At 36.2% G+C, this 16,354-nt stretch overlaps 1 protein-coding gene across 4 annotated transcripts in view; it reads left to right on the forward strand.

Annotated features, from left to right (window-relative positions):
* The window catches only part of HDAC9 (histone deacetylase 9), a 927,702-nt gene that overhangs the window by 254,488 nt on the left and 656,860 nt on the right, over positions 1-16,354 (forward strand). The gene's annotated exons all lie outside the window — the stretch shown is intronic.

Raw genomic sequence — 16,354 nt, forward strand, 5'->3', positions numbered from 1 at the left:
GAACTGGCACCTTTTGGAGATTTATTTATATGTCAAGAACCCCTTAGCATCTTTCAAGACTCAAAGCCTGTCTTAACATCAACATTCTCCCTCCATCTTCTCTTTAGACCTTTTATTTATTTATTTTTTCTTTAGACCTTTTAATATCTACATATTTCCTGCCTAAGTTCACATCAAACACATCTTCCCGCTGCTTACAACACTATTCAAACATCAGTTATTATTTATTAAGCACTTATTATTAGGTGCTGTTTATGTTATGTAATCTTACTGTAGTACTACAATATAGGTATTATGATCATTTAAATGGAGGTTGAGAGATGTAATAATGAAGACAAGGTCTTTCCCCTTTGATATTGAAGAACAGAAATTATTTTAATCCAGGTATGTCAGTCTCCATGCCCAAATACTGGCCAGTGTCCTATATACTATTCCTATAGCTCAAGTACAGTTACTTTTCCCCCAAATTGGAAAATATGGTATTCATTCTGGTTGCTCAATGGCTTTCTTTTCACTTAGTGAAATTCAGTCCTTACCAAGGCCAACAAAGTGCCACATGATATGCCTTACATGTTCTAGGGTGTTTCCATTTGTTGTTTCTCTCAGGCATACCCCATCTCACCAGAGATGCCTCACCAGTTTACTATATATATATATATATATATATTTATATTAAAGATTTTATTTATTTATTCATGAGACACACACACACACACACAGAGAAAGAGAGAGAGAGAGAGGCAGAGACACAGGCAGAGGGAGAAGCAGGCTCCACAGAGAAGCCCGACATGGGACTCGATCCCGGGACTCCAGGATCATGCTCTGGGCCAAAGGCAGGCACTAAGCCACTGAGCCACCCAGGGATTCCCACCAGTTTACTTTATATTAGAGTTTACACACACACACACACACACACACACACACACACACACACACACCTCCTTCACTTTGCTTGCTAATATTTTTCTCTGTAGCAGAGATCAATAGCTAACATCTACTATGGGTTTAAAATTTTTTTTTTATTTCTCCCCAGTTTAATGTAAGTCCTCAAGAACAGGGACCCAATAAATATTTAAATATTTAACACTGAATTGGGGGACATATTTGATATTCTTTATATTAGTATTTTTATAATGTTCACAGCATTAAAGCCTCATAGATGATGTCTTGGCTGTCATCCTAACATCATCTGTATTCACTATATTTTTCACAACAAGGTTTCTGACCAAAAAGTATGTTGCTGGATTTCACTTTTTGTACAAACAGGAATATCATCACTTTGAAGAAAATAAAATATATCTTTCTAGATAGGATATTTAGAACAAAAGAGGTTTTTAAAAGACCCCTTACTCAGTCACTTAGTAGGTCTTCAGTATTAATAATACTCAGCACATTTCTTTCACTCTTCCCTTTAGAAGTTAGAGCATTAGAATGCACATCAAGACTAAGGATTACCTCTGTGTTAGGAGGTAATCTACCTGATGATGCAATAGGTCTGTGTATCTGGTCATCATTCATTAGTAGTAGTAGTAGAATTGGTATTATCATGTAAGCATGGTAATGCTAATTCAATAGGTTTCTAGGTTTTTTTTTTTTTTTAAATCTGGTATTCTTTTATCCTCTACTTTGAAGTTTGCTCTGTGGGAAACTGGATTTATAGGTTGTTCAAATTATTGTACATGTGTGTAACATAGTGATTTAAAGGCAATCACTGTGTCCTCTCAAGTAAGTTTTAGCAACATCATTTCATTGATCTCAAGTAATGTTAATGCTAAGTTTTGTAAAGTAGTATATTTTGGGGGAGGCAGTAGTTTTGAGTATTTGGATTCCATGAAAAAAAAAGGAACTCAGGAACTAATTGTGCACCAGGTTCACAGCATTTGTGCACAGCAGTATTTAGCAACTGTCAGCTGCAACATGCATCTCCCTTTATCACTAGCTAGTCATTTATGTATCTCATCAGTACTAGTATTTTAATTTCCTCTTTCAGGTGTCTCGCCTGTTGCTTTTCTTTCCTTTTCATTCTCTCTTTCTTCCTCACTTTAACCTACTTAAAAATAATAATAACTTAGTGACATTTAAGATGCAAATCACTTTGGAAGTGAGAAGGTGAATATTTATACATGTGTTCTGTGATAGGGGTTTCTAAGTGTGTTCCACTGGGAATGGTTAGTACATTCCACAGCTATAAGGGAAAAATCTAAGTTTCCCAGAAATAAGGGTCAAAAGACATGCAACAACTTTTTTTATTATTTGCTTTCAAAACAGAGGGGGTATGATTTATGTAGAATATAAGCTTATGTCATAGCTGTGCAGGTGCTGCCATGAAGTGGTGACCCCCATCTAATCCCCATAACGACACTGGGCATTGACTGCATTTGCTTTGTTGTTACCGAGCTGCTTTCTCAGGGGCTTTTAAGTTTCTGAACCCAGCCGCTGGGTAGCTGGCCAGCCTGTGCTTGGTGCAACAACATTGTTTTTCAATACAACCTGAAGTGAATTTTATAATCCCTCTCTAAGTTAAATGACTGTCAATTTGTGATGGTTCCTCTATGATTGAACCTAAAGTCTTGTATTAACTATCTGTCTTTTTTAAAAAATAGATTTAGTAATTACTCTCAATAATGGTTTTTTTTTTTGCATTTCTTTTTTATTGCAGAAAAATAGTCACATTTATCTGAAAAATGATAGATAATTACTTGATATTTATAAACTAGAATATGTTTTTGATATTGACTTTGAGAAGTCAATGGCTAATTTACTTATATATTTTACTTTTATTTTTAGGAGAAGATAGTTAATGCTCTTCCATGTTGTTTCAATATTTTCTTCATTCCACCACTTAAAGATTAGTGACTTAGTAAATATTTGCAAGTCATCACAAAAAACTGATTTACAATATCATTCTTTCTTACAGTATTTCCCCCTACCAGGGTTTTAATACTTTTAAAGGTTTTTATATGTCCTGTTTTTTTTAAAAAACATAACTGAAAAGTATTAACTTTATTTTAAAGTATTAACTTTACAAATTTTATTAATGCTTTTTTTGATGTGTGAGAAAAAAAAAAAATCTGTGTATTTAAGTTACTATTTAAGTTCAAGAAGTTAAGAACCAGGACTGAGGAGTCAAAGTACTTGAGTTTGAATCTCAGCTCTGTCACATCCCAGCTCCACGATCTTGAGCAATGTTAACCTCTTGTGTCTTATCTGTAAAAGGTAAATGATAACAATAATACTTATCTCAAATGTGTTATGATGATTAAGCTAATATTTGCAAATCCCTACATAAATATGTGTTCTACAAAGAGATAAAGTTTAATTTTCCCAACTAAGTGGTTGAGAATTCATACTTTTCACTTCTGTGCTTTGAGTCATTCATACTGATTATTACAATTTTATCATGAAATTATTAGCTTTGTCTTAAATCTCAAAAATTTTGAACTGATAGTGAATAAAGGGAAAAATGACAATCCACAGAATTATCCCTTATTTGAGGTGGCCTGTGAGACAGAACAGAAGTAGTTTACCTAACTACGGAGAACAAAAGCTCAAGAAGAAAAGCATTCAAGCATTCAAAATAAATTAAATTTATGTATTTCTTACAGTAGCTGTGGGCACCCTTCAAGTTTCAGTTAAGTGATGACAATATAATTAGACTGCAAAATATTCAGTTTCTTAGGAGCTTCTTTGATGCCCTCAAGTCATCTCTGAGCTTCTCCAATCTGTTAAGGTTTTCCTAGGCTGCCTATTTAATCTGATTTTTCTGAAAAACGTACATGAATAAATTGGCCCCTCCTAGCATAAAAAATTAATATTTACCATTTAACAGAAACTCTGGCAAATATTATTTTCAAAAAGGACAAAAGGAAGGGAGAGGAGAGGGAAGAGCCAAGAAAATGTAATATTCTACTTAAGGAAAAACAGTAGATTGCTACTGATTTTTAGGCATATTTTTAAAAGAGCATTTGAGATGGCAGAAGTAAAATTGCAATGAGGATTACATTAGCATAATTCCTTGGTTTTTTCCTTAGCTGATGACAAGTATTTGCCAAAGAGTCACCTCTGGAGGGCAGTGCAGTTCTATATTTGTCGCTGGAGCTTCAGGTAGCTTTCAGATTTTTCTGAAGTTACTTTCAAAGATTCCTGGCCTTGTAAGATGCGAATCACTGTCCGCTTTAAATACTCAGAGGAGACCTAAACATGAAAGGAAAGTCATTTCTGCCGAGATGGTCCAACTGTTAGATTGGGGATGGGAGGTTTACCTGCAAAGTGTGTCAGTGTTACACCGAATCGAGGAAGCTGGGTGCATAAGTAGGTCACCTGGACAGGGATTTCTCCCCCCACCTCCCCAGCTTGGTTCAGATACCTGTGTTCCTCAGCTTTTCAGTTTCTTGTTTTGGTCTTTGCCTTACTCCAAAAGACAAATCTCTGTCTTCTGAGAAAATCTGTTGACAGCCTAGATAGTTGACATTGTATGGTTGTCAAACCTGTTGACACTGTATAGTAGAAGGTCAGCCCAGCAGCCAGCATAATAACTCCCGGTACCTTAACAAATCAGCAAAATATTTTGAGAAATGCTTTACTTTTATGAACAAAATACCCTGATAGTTATTGGATTTGTCACAGCATCTAAGGTTTCTCTCATAACCATACTGACCTTCACGTGCTATTATATTACAAAACCAACTCTTTATGTAATCAAACCAAAGGAAGAATGCTTAATTAGCTATACATGACCCTGTGTTACAATATAGGCATACAAAAGTTATTTTCTTCAGCACTATCTAACTATTGTATAAAGAAACATCTTTATTCAGTAAGGCGTGGGCTATTTGAAGTCTCAGGAGTAAAGTAACATTGGGATTTTCTTTTTCCTCTGAAGGCTGTTTGAGAGCTTTCAGCAGGGGGATACCACATTTGAAGGTTGGCTGAGGTCTCATAACTCCAAGTGTCAGAAAAAATGTGTAGATTATGAAAGGCTTTTCTCGTGAGCGAAAGAACCGTGCTTTTCAACCCTAAATCATGACATAGTCTTGTTATACCACAAAGAATTAAAGAATGTTAAGTAAATGACTTTTTTCCCTCCCTCTGTGCCTCTGAGGATAGTTATTAATGTTGATTCTTGCTGCTGAGTGATCCTGAAGCTACTGTCGCAACCTTTTTATTCCCTGAGTGCAAATGAATCCTTTATGAGGTAATATTAGGAAATTGATGACATTATTTGCTGTATCTTGGGTATCAACAGTATATAAATGAAAAACAGTTATCACATTGACCAACACTTTTGGATAGAAAGATCCCAAGCTATTTCCTGCCTACACAGACTTTGCACTTTTGTATGGTGAAGTAGTAGGTACACAGCTTTTTTTAAAATTAGTAATGCCTTTTATTAATTTACCATTACCTGGTTCAAAGGATAAGTCTTTTAGAAACACAGAGCCCGTACTTACTATTATTTTCTTCCTCTTTGTTTATTTTAATGTATTCTTCACAATCAGAACAGTGACTTATTTCATAATTCTTTTCTTTTGTATATTAGAGTACATGCACATTCTAACCCCAAGGATGGCTTTAATCTTTAAGTCTCACCACTTGAGCCATAGCAAATTCTTGGTTGTGTGTCTTAAGGGAGAGAGGGAAAGCACTAAAAAGGAATTTTAAAGAAATTTTGCAATACAGGGTATGGATGAGTGGTTGAAAAAGAAAACCTATATTAAAGTAGCTCTACCTGAATGAGCTATACGAAAAGAACATTCATTTACCCAACTACGGAAAAAATCATCTTAGTATGGTCTCTAGTTACTTTTCTTCTCACTTATTACATTTGCCACTTCATTGTGACCTTATTATGACCTTACAGTTTATGACCTAAAGGTAACCATTATGTAATAATGAAAATATGCAGACCAAGCTTTACCACCTAGAAAGAATTGGTTTTTTATACTTTGTTTAAATTAACACACTTTGCTGTTTATAAAACTCTGCTCCTTGGTGCTTGAAAGAAGAGAGAAGCATTAATCGCAACTAATGTGCAGATTTGTGCTTTTAGGGACTGCCTGTAGTGGAGGTAGTGGAGGTGAATCAGCAGGCCTTGTTGCCTTAAAGTGGATTTGCTAAGATATGTACTGTTCCTAACTTAATAATGCTTTAAAGCATAAATTGCTTAGAAGAAAAAGAAACCTGAAAATCAAACTATTAATACGTATCTTTGCTTTCTTATTTGGTTTGGTTTGTTTTATTTTACTTATCCAGACCTAAATTTATTCCATTTCTACCTTGCTATGATCACATAATCTGATCCTTGTGAAGTAGGCAGTATATCAATTGAATCAGGTGAGGGAAAAACTCTTAAGGCAATAAAAATGGAATACAAAAAAACATTAAAGGGCATCAACACATTTGTGGCACGTATGCTCTGACATGCATTATTGCCTTCTTTTAGATCAGCCTTTGAATTCCTCTTGGTTTGGTCCTTAGGCTCAGAAATGAACCCAAACTACAGGCTGGTCCTAAAGATCCACAATGCATGTGATATAAGTAATTGTAAATTGATGATTAAAAATCCTCCCTCTGCCCATTGTTAGTTATTTTTCTGCTCCCAATCACAAATTCATTCTTTACCTTTAAATGATGATAATTATCCTTGGTAAAATAACTTTCAGGTAATATTGCTTGTAAACAGTCACAATGGGCTATGTCTCAGCACTTTTAAACCCCAAATAAATTCGTATTTCCATTGAATGGATGAGGAAACTGAGGACTGAGGTAGACAAATTAAGTGCCCTGCTTACAGTAACATGTTAAATTTCAGGTGGTATTCCTGTTCCAGAGGATGGACTAGAGTTCCAGGTGTTACCTCTTGAGAGTCTGGGCTCTTGAGAGAATGTTACTTTCTATCTGTGTTATACCACTAGGATTAAAATGATTTCGACCTGGAAGATATTAGGTCAAGTGAAATAAGTTAGACAGAAAAAGACAAGTGTCATATGATTTCACTTATACGTGAAGTCTAAAAAACAAAACAAATGACTGAACAAATAAAAAGCAGAACTAGACCTATAAATACAGAGAACAAACCGATGGTTGCCAGAGGGAAGAGGCTGGGCAAAATGGGTGAAGGGGAAGGAGAGATATAGGCTTCCAGTTATGGAATGAGTAAGTCCCGAGAATAAAAGGTATAGCCTAGAGAATATAGTCAGTGGTATTGTAATAACGTGGTGCATGGTGACAGATGTTTGCTATACTTATAGTGAGCATAACATAATATGTAAACTTGTTGAATAACTATGTAGTACACCTGAAACTAATGTAACATTGTGTGCCAACTTTATACACATAAAAGAAAATTAAATTAATTGCCCATAGAAATGGTTTTGACAAATTAAAAATAGAGATTTTTTTAAAAGCTTATTACCAAAGAAGGGAATAATTTAGGATTTTGTTCAATAGTCATTTAAAAATTGATTGCTCAGACCTAATAAAAACAAATATAGGGGATCCCTGGGTGGCTCAGCGGTTTAGCACCTGCCTTTGGCCCAGGGCGTGATCCTGGAGTCCCGGGATCAAGTTCTGCGTCCGGCTCCCTGTGTGGAGCCTGCTTCTCCCTCTGCCTGTGTCTCTGCCTCTCTCCCTCTCTCTTTGTATTTCATGAATAAATAAATAAATAAAATAAATCAATAAGTTAAATGAATAAATAATCTTTTAAAAAACAAATATAATAACTGTTAATCCCTTATCAATCCTTGGGATGTGAAATCTTATTTTGAAATGGGCCTTTGAGCAGCACATGCAAAGTATACTCATGGTCTTTTTTTTATATAGACATTAGAGACAGATTTAACATCATCTTCAAAACTGTGGAAGGTTAAACATACACTGCATTGAGACATGAAAAAGTAGTAAGTATTTACTAGTACTTCCCCCTAAAGTTTCATTTGGTAAGGGATTCAAACCCCACCTAATGAATGACATTGATCAAAGCAGGACAGTTTGAAGGAGAAGCATTACAAAAAGAAAGACTTGTCTTGATTGCTGTGTTAGGGAATATTAAATTCCAGACTTTCATATTTCAAAAATAAAATGAGGCAAATCTGTAGAGATACACAACAGATTATAAGTTTCCTGGGTCAAGGGCAGGAATGGGTATTAGCTTTCAGTTGGCAAGGTGGATCTTACTGGGTGTGATGGTAAAGTTCACAAATTAGATTACAGTGGTGGTTGTACAACCCGGTTTAAATTTATTTTAGAAAATCATTGAATTGGGGCACCTGGGTGGTACAGTCAGTTAAGTGTTAGACTTGTGGTTTTGGCTCAGGTCATGATCTTAGGGTCAGGAGATCAAGCTCCACTTCTGGCTCTGTGCTCAGTGTGGAGCCTGCTTAAGTTTCTGTTTTACTTGCCTTCCTCCACCCCATGCTTTCTCTCTCTCTCTCTCAAATAAATAAATTAATTTAAAAAAGAACATCATTGAATTGTACCCCTAAAATGAGTAAGTTTACTCAATAAAGTTGTTTTAAAATGCATGTTAAAAAATTAATAAAAGGGGCACCTGGGTGGTGCAGTCAGTTAAGTGTCTGACTCTTGATTTCAGCTTAGGTCGTGATCTCAGGGTGGTGAGTGCCTCAGTGCCTCAGTGAGCTTAAGACTTTCTCTCCCTCCTCTCCCCGCCTTTTGCTCTCTCTCTCTCTCTCTCTCTGTCAAATGAATATATTTTTTAAAAAGATCCACAGGTGTGTTTTCAGAGAAAGCTATTTGCATCAGATTCAGAATTTCCTCTAGATGATTAATTTACTTCTCAAATTAAAAGCCTGACACTAATTGTAATACAATAGGTCAGAAAAGCAGTAAAGTGCCTCCTGTGTCCTTTTTCCCTTTACTTTTTCCTTCTTTCAGAATTTTCAGGTTGATTCTTTTCTGTAGCCTCTAGAGGGCAGCACATGTGTTTTTATTAGAAAGACTAATATCTTCTCAGAAACCTTAACTTCCTGAAACAAACTGCAGTGACTTGAAAGTATCAGTGATGCCACATTGCTTTAGATGAACCTTCTGATTTCAGGGGTTTGTGCTGAGGACTTTGACAGGTGATGAGGACCCTTCCTTCAGCAACTCTTTGGAATGAGTAGTCTCTTCCTCTCGGTCAGCTGTCCCACCTCTGGATATCTATGCCTTAGAAAACATCTTCTGGCCTAACCTATAGTGGTATGTAGGAAGAATTTCACTTTAAGATTTTCACAGCATTTTTCCTCCAGAAAACTTCATTTTAAGGTAAAGACAAGAGTCAAGGAACAAAATCGGTATTTATACATGAGAGAAGCGGGGAGATCCAAGAAACTATGATATGAATCCCTAAACCTCATAAGTGTATAAAGTTACACTGGAAAAATTAGGCTATGACAAGAGACAAGTGCAATGCCAGCATTCTCTTCAATGTATGGATAATTAGGAATACAGGACTTAAAAATCTGTAAGAATTAAAAAAAAAACCTGTAAGAATGTTTCTTTGAATTGTGAAATGTAATTTTTCCCCCTAGTTCTTTCCATTTAACTATATTGTTAGTCTTATGTATAGTAGAAATCAATACTTATGGTTGAAAGATTAAATTAATTAGCAGTAGGTTCTATACATTTGGGTCACTTAAAGAAATGACTAGCCCCTTCTTATGCACAACTAATGGCATTTTCCTACTAGTCTTTGAAATAAAATAAAAACAGACCTACAAACTGTTCTGTTTCTAGGATCTTATCAGCATACAAAATATATAAGCTTTGATTTTGATATAAGGATCTGAAACAATTTTAGGTCCCACTCACTGTATCTTTACTTTGAAATTCTTCCTACATATTCAGCCTACTTTGCATGTGAAAAGAGTAGACAAGAGTAAGAAATACCTTGAGAATTGTCTGGACATTCACACTGTCTGAACAGCCTAATCATAAAAAATTCAATTTGCATGAACATAGCAATTATTTTTTCTTCTCCCATCCCTCCTTTTTCCTTTCTTTTTCTTCCCTTCTTCCTGTTTTCTTCATTTCTCTCACCAAACTTTGATTGCATGCTAATTGTGTTCGAGGCATTTGGTTGGGTTCCACCTATACAATAGTGAAAACACAAGCATAGTTTCTGCCTTTGTGCAATTCTAGCCAGTGGAAGAGACAGACAAAACAACATATTAGCAAAAAGGAAATGATGCAGACACATTTTGTGGATCAAAATCAGTTCTAAGAAGATCTAAGTTCTAAGATCCACATTTTGTGGATCAAAATCAGTTCTAAGAAGGAAGAGGACAGTGAGAGTAACCCTAGGGAACAAATTAAAGCTAGGTAGTCAGGAAGAATGTTTCTAAGGAGGTTATTTCACAGGGCCCCAGCCAATAGCTTTCTATCAGGGGACTACAGTATGAGAGGACCCTGAGTCAGGAAAGAGCTTGGCTTATTTTTCGAACTGAACATGTGTCTCAGTATCTCACTGTGAATGAAGAAAATGAGCTAAGGTATGGCGGGAGGGGTGGTGGGGCAGGTCCAAAAGGTTTTTGTGAGAAGCTTGGATTTGTTTCTAGGTTCGGTGATTGCTTTAAATGGCAAAAGGAAACCAGTGACGACATCATCTCATTTAATTTTCAGAAGTATCATTCTGTCTGCCATATTGGACTGGGGCTCAAGTAAATATGGAAGAAAATTTGCGAGACAGTTATTGTAATTTAGACTAAAATGATTTTGCAATTGACTTTTACTTGCATATTGGAATAGAAGAAAAAGCTCTTTTTCTTTAAAGGTATAGTTTTCTGCTTGTTAAATGTGACTAGATTGAGAGATTAGTTAGTGATTCATAGGATATTTAAAAGTGCTTTTGGAAACATTAATAACTTATATTTCTAATTGTATGCAAACTGATATTGACTGTAAAAAGCCAAGGCAATCCCAACATCCTCAAACGAGAGTTTCTCTTTCTGAGGGCTGAAACTTTCAAAAAATTGGTGATGAAATACAGGAGTAGATGAGAACATTGAGAACTTGGTAGGTATGTTTATATATCCCTTAATTTTATTTTGTTAGGAATTTCTCTTTTAATCAAATGCAATAATGGACTACTGAGGCTTACATTAAAAAAAACCCACCTTTGAATAATATTATAACCCCCAGGAGACTTTATAAATGTGCATTTACAAATATGTATATATTTACATTCATGAATGTCGGGGTGGGGGTGCTGGGCTGGCTGAGTCAGTAGAGCATATATTCATGAATGCTTAAAGTTTTTAAGTATCAAATTAAAATAATAAGAAGTTACACATTTGTGAATACTGCTTAACAGTTGTATAAGTATATATTGGTGATTTGATGTGAGTAAAAGTGATATGGGGAACATTTGGGATATTTTATATACCTACCACACAAAATTCCTTCCTGCTAAGGGGGGTAAGGCAGCATTAATTCTAAAAATAAAAGTATCACGTATGTTCATGGCAGCACCTGTGAGGGACAAGAGGACAGTAACTCCAAAGCATTGTCAACCTCTTACTGCCCTTATTTAGATTTAGGAAGGTACTGCCCGTAGTTGTGAGGGGCTCAGACTCTGGAAGCAGCCTTCTTAGGTTCAGATCCTGCTTCTGAAGCTTACTAGTTTTGTGACCTTGAGCAAGTTATTGAACCTCTCAGTTGTCTTCTCTGTATAATGGGAATAATAAACTCACTTATGTAGTTCTCAGGATGATTGAAAGAGTTGTATAGAAAGCATTGAGAACACTATTTGGCACACATGGAGAACATACCAGTACTGGTAATGCTCTCAGTAGTACCTGTTCATCGCTCAAGCTTTCTGTTAAGCTGAATATAACACAAAATGTGTCTGCAGGTGCTACAAGATACTTATTTCTTAAGGAACAGAGGATTTACTGTTTTAGGCACCATTCCCTGGACATAACCATTTTCTGAGTACCTTTTGCATTTGCCAGAAACAGCAAGAGACATGAAAAGCATTGCTCTGTTAGTGACACTAGAGTAGAAGTGAACCTTTGTCTGGTCATGCTGAGGTAGTGACCCAGGCCAAAGGACTTTAATATTTTGTTCACCTTACATTGGAATTTTCAAACATTTTGAATTAGTTGTCAGCATAAAGATCCTTACTTCCGTGTGATTTTGAGAAATGAAAAATCCATTAATGTGGACCTACTTTTTTTCCATGGCAACCATTGACTGGCACTGAATGGTGACTAATTCTTGAGAACCATCTTGCAATTGGGGTGACCTCTCTAGCCTCCTCAACTCAAATGTGTTACTTAACTGACATTTGCTGTCTTTTGACTTTGACCATGAAACTGTTGTGGTTTTAATATATGTTAAATAAAAGCTGTTAGGTACAAGGATCTAGGTGCTCATGTCTTGCTTATGGTGCTTCTGCTCAGGAATCCAACACAGGGTACCATGCAAGTGCATCCTATCTTCAGGTATTCCCTCTCTATATCATTTAGTAGTTAAGAACACAGGCTCTAGAATCAACAGGGATAGGTTTAGCTATAATGTTAGGCACATGTACTCTCACTAATCACCCTGAATGAGAAAACTGATTTAGGAGACCATGTCACGAGAATGGGAAGGTTAAATGAAATAGTCTAAGTAAAGGACCTATCATACAATCAGTATTCATGGAAAAAAATACTCTGGGCAGCCTGGGTGGCTCAGCCATTTGAGCGTCTGCCTTCGGCCCAGGGCGTGACCCTGGAGTCCTGGGATCGAGTCCCACTTCGGGTTCCCTGAATGGAGCCTGCTTCTCCCTCTGCCTGTGTCTCTGCCTCTCTCTCTCTCTCTCTCTCTTTTTTTTTTCTCTCTCTCTCTCTGTGTCTATCATGAATAAATGAATGAAATATTAAAAAAAGAAGAATAAAAAATACTCCTTTCATGGTCAATACTCAGGATCAAGTGATTTGCCCCGAAACACCAGTAATAAATGGCAGGGCTAATATTTGAATCCATGAAGCCTGATACGAGAGCCCGCTCCTCTAGTGACTTTGCTGTACTTTAAATTGGTGGTAGGGTAGAGGAGAGGGGACGAGCGATATTTGCTGCTGTCCCTAAGGTAGCTTCTCTTTATTCTTATACTTTCATTTCCTTAGCTCTCATTTACATTTTCAAAATTTAAAAAGGGATTTTTCAGAACTGTACAGGAGGCTCTGGTGCAGTGATCCTCCACATAGTCATGAGCTCAGTACCCACTTTCTGTCTCTAGTGATCTATCTACCAAAGTAACTTTGGTGACTAACTCATGAGCATGTTCCCTTTAACCAAAAGTTTCCAGAGGCTTCCCATTTGCTGTGGACAAAAGGAAAATTTCAAAATCATTATTTCCCCTTCTCTGCCTCTCTCTCCAATGCCCTTCTTCTCCCTATCACTTTAATCAAATTAAGTCTCTAGTTCTTCCAAGGTCTGCTTTAGTCTCATCTCCTTCTTGAAGATTTCCACGTTCTTTTCTCAAAGAATAATTTCTTCCTTTACTTACTACAATGCTCTTTGTCCCACTCATTTCAAAATTATTATACGCTACATTGCTAACAATTTTTACTTATTTGTCTTGCTTTATCATTTACACAGCATATACTTCCCAAGGGCTGGGATGATTTTTCTCTTTCTTTTCTTCTCTTTTCTTTCTTTTCTTTTCTTTTCTTTTCTTTTTTTCTTTTCTTTCTTTTCTCTTCTTTCTTTCTTTCAAGATTTTATTTATTTATTCTTTTTTAATAATAAATTTATTTTTTATTGGTGTTCAGTTTGCCAACATACAGAATAACACCAGTGCTCATCCCGCCAAGTGCCCCCCTCAGTGCCCATCACCCATTCACCCCCACCCCCCGCCCTCCTCCCCTTCCACCACCCCCAGCTCGTTTCCCAGAGTCAGGAGTCTTCATGTTCTGTCTCCCTTTCTGATATTTCCTACCCATTTCATGAGAGAGACAGAGAGAAAGGCAGAGACATAAGTAGAGGGATAAGCAGGCTCCCTGCAGGGAGCCTGATGTGGGACTCAATCCCTGGACCCCAGGGTCACGACCTGAGTCAAAGGCAGATGCTCAACCACTGAGCCAGGTGCCCCTGGGGTGATTTCTTTCTACTTACTTACTTATTCTCATGGTGTCTAGAGCATTTCTGGGTCTATAATTCTTGATGGATAAATTGATTTTATTTGAAATATGGCCGAAGAATTATACTTGTTTGGTATCAGTTTTGTAACATGTTGCAGACAGAAGCAATTTTTCTGTTCGTTGGGCTCATTCAAAACTAACCTAGTTTCCAGGAGCTGAATCGTGTTTCTCCTCTTCTGAGAATTCCAAGAAAGTGTTTTAGTCTAGCAAAGTGTTTTTTTTTTCCTAGCTGATTCTTTGTTCCTGTACCTACCTTATAACTAATAACCATAATACATTTTATAGGATATACTAAAGTTTCCATAAGCTGGAGGGATTTATTCTTTCTTCTAGTCAGGCATAGCAAGGAGAGACACTGGGTATTCTTCTCTCAAAATACTAAGTTACTAAAATTATAGCTGCTCATTGACAATCTCAAACAACACACAGGTAAGTGAAGCTGGATGGTGACTTATTTCTTCTACCCTACCCATACCTCTTTCCTGAAGTTATCCAAACCGCTGTTTTCCATCCCTTCAAAACAGCTCATCTATTACATGTTGATTTCTTGTTTGGGTAGCATTTTTTTCCCCTAGGAAGAACTTAAATCTTTAAATTAAATTTCAGTTTAAACATTCTCATTCTGTATATTTGGTAAATAATTACATTCAGTTATATTACACTAGGGAAACCAAAAGAAACGTTCATTTCTCTTATTCTGGAAACACTTTAACTGCTTCAATAGGCATAAAATTTTACTGAGGGTTAGATTTCTGTTGAATATGTAGCTAATGCTACTTCTGTTTAAGGAAAAGACCTTAACTCTAATTCATAGAGCAGTACTGTTGCAAATGTGTGATTTTCCAAATTGTCCATAGACCACAAAACACTTTAATGTACTGTTTCCTTTATTGCAGAGAGAGAGAGGGAGAAAGAGAAAAACATTTTGGAAGAAAGCCAATTTATTACTGATACACTCAGGAGACCCATTGTCAGTATATGATATGTTCTTTCCTCCAAGTCCTCCTTATTTCTTCCCTTCTCTCCCTGCCAGCTTCCCACCCTTCTGGAATTTCTGGTTCAAGGACAAGTGCTGACTCAGCATGGGCTACTGTCTTGAGCTAGCTTTTGCTGCTCCTGAGGCATCGCTTTGGGGGGAGCGAACGGAGCACCAGTGAACTCCCCAGTTCTCTTAGGAGTCATAGCTCTCCTCACTGATTATGAATTGTTTCTGGGAGAACAGAATGAGCTGTTAGGCTGCAAATGATCTAACCTTTTGTACTCGGCCATGTGGACGTTCAGCATTTATGATGTTCCAGTCCTCATTTTCCAAACTTCATCATGGAATTGAAGAAATTAAAGGATTCTATTGCCACGGAATAGAAATCTGTGATGTTTATGTGCTGCAATCATCATTTTCTTATATGTCTATGTTAGAGGGTAGTGGTATGTGTTTAGATTATGCATGTCGAATAAACTTGATTTTTAATAAAAATATGAATCTTAGTAACTGGAAACACAATGTGGCCCAGTCATCAAAATCACAAGAAAGATTCTCAACACTGAGGAATTTGGATATTTATGATTTCATGATTTATAAAGGCATGGAAAAGCAGTATACACACACAATGGTGAACAGATATAAATATCTTGGGATCATTATGAATACAAGTGTTAAGTATAAAAACAGTGATTTCTCTTTAAGAAATGAGCAAAAAGTGACCTAGGAATGGTGACATTTCTCTTTTCTCTTATTCACATAATACATCAATTAATCATGCAGTTGATTTTAAGTTTCATGCAACTGTTCTTACACTGCATTTATCTCTTAGGAAGAATTATTTGTGGGTCTCATATTTGAAGGTAGAGCAATCCTGAACAGTGAAAGTTCTGATATGTTTTTAAAGGTCAGAAAATGTGCACTGTTATGTTTAGTTTGTGTCTGTCTTCTATTAAAAATCTATGCCTAACAGTTACCAAAAATGTAGAATTTATGGGGAAAAATATTTATTCTAGTTTGATTCAAGTACTGGAAGGTGTGAGTTTTAGACACGTATTAATAAAGGTTATTAAAATAAACTCACTAATGAGCATTTTTGCATTTTGGATTGATTAAAAAATGTTTGTGTCAAGAAAAGTACATTATGAAAGTAATTACAACAACCATTAATTATACTAATACTATTCTTCTCTTTTAAGGAATGGTAGAATTTAATAAGGCAGTTTTTCATAAAGCCTTTAATCCATGA

This window comes from Vulpes lagopus, chromosome 13 (genome assembly GCF_018345385.1).
Source record: "Vulpes lagopus strain Blue_001 chromosome 13, ASM1834538v1, whole genome shotgun sequence".
NCBI classification, from domain to species: Eukaryota; Metazoa; Chordata; class Mammalia; order Carnivora; family Canidae; genus Vulpes; species Vulpes lagopus.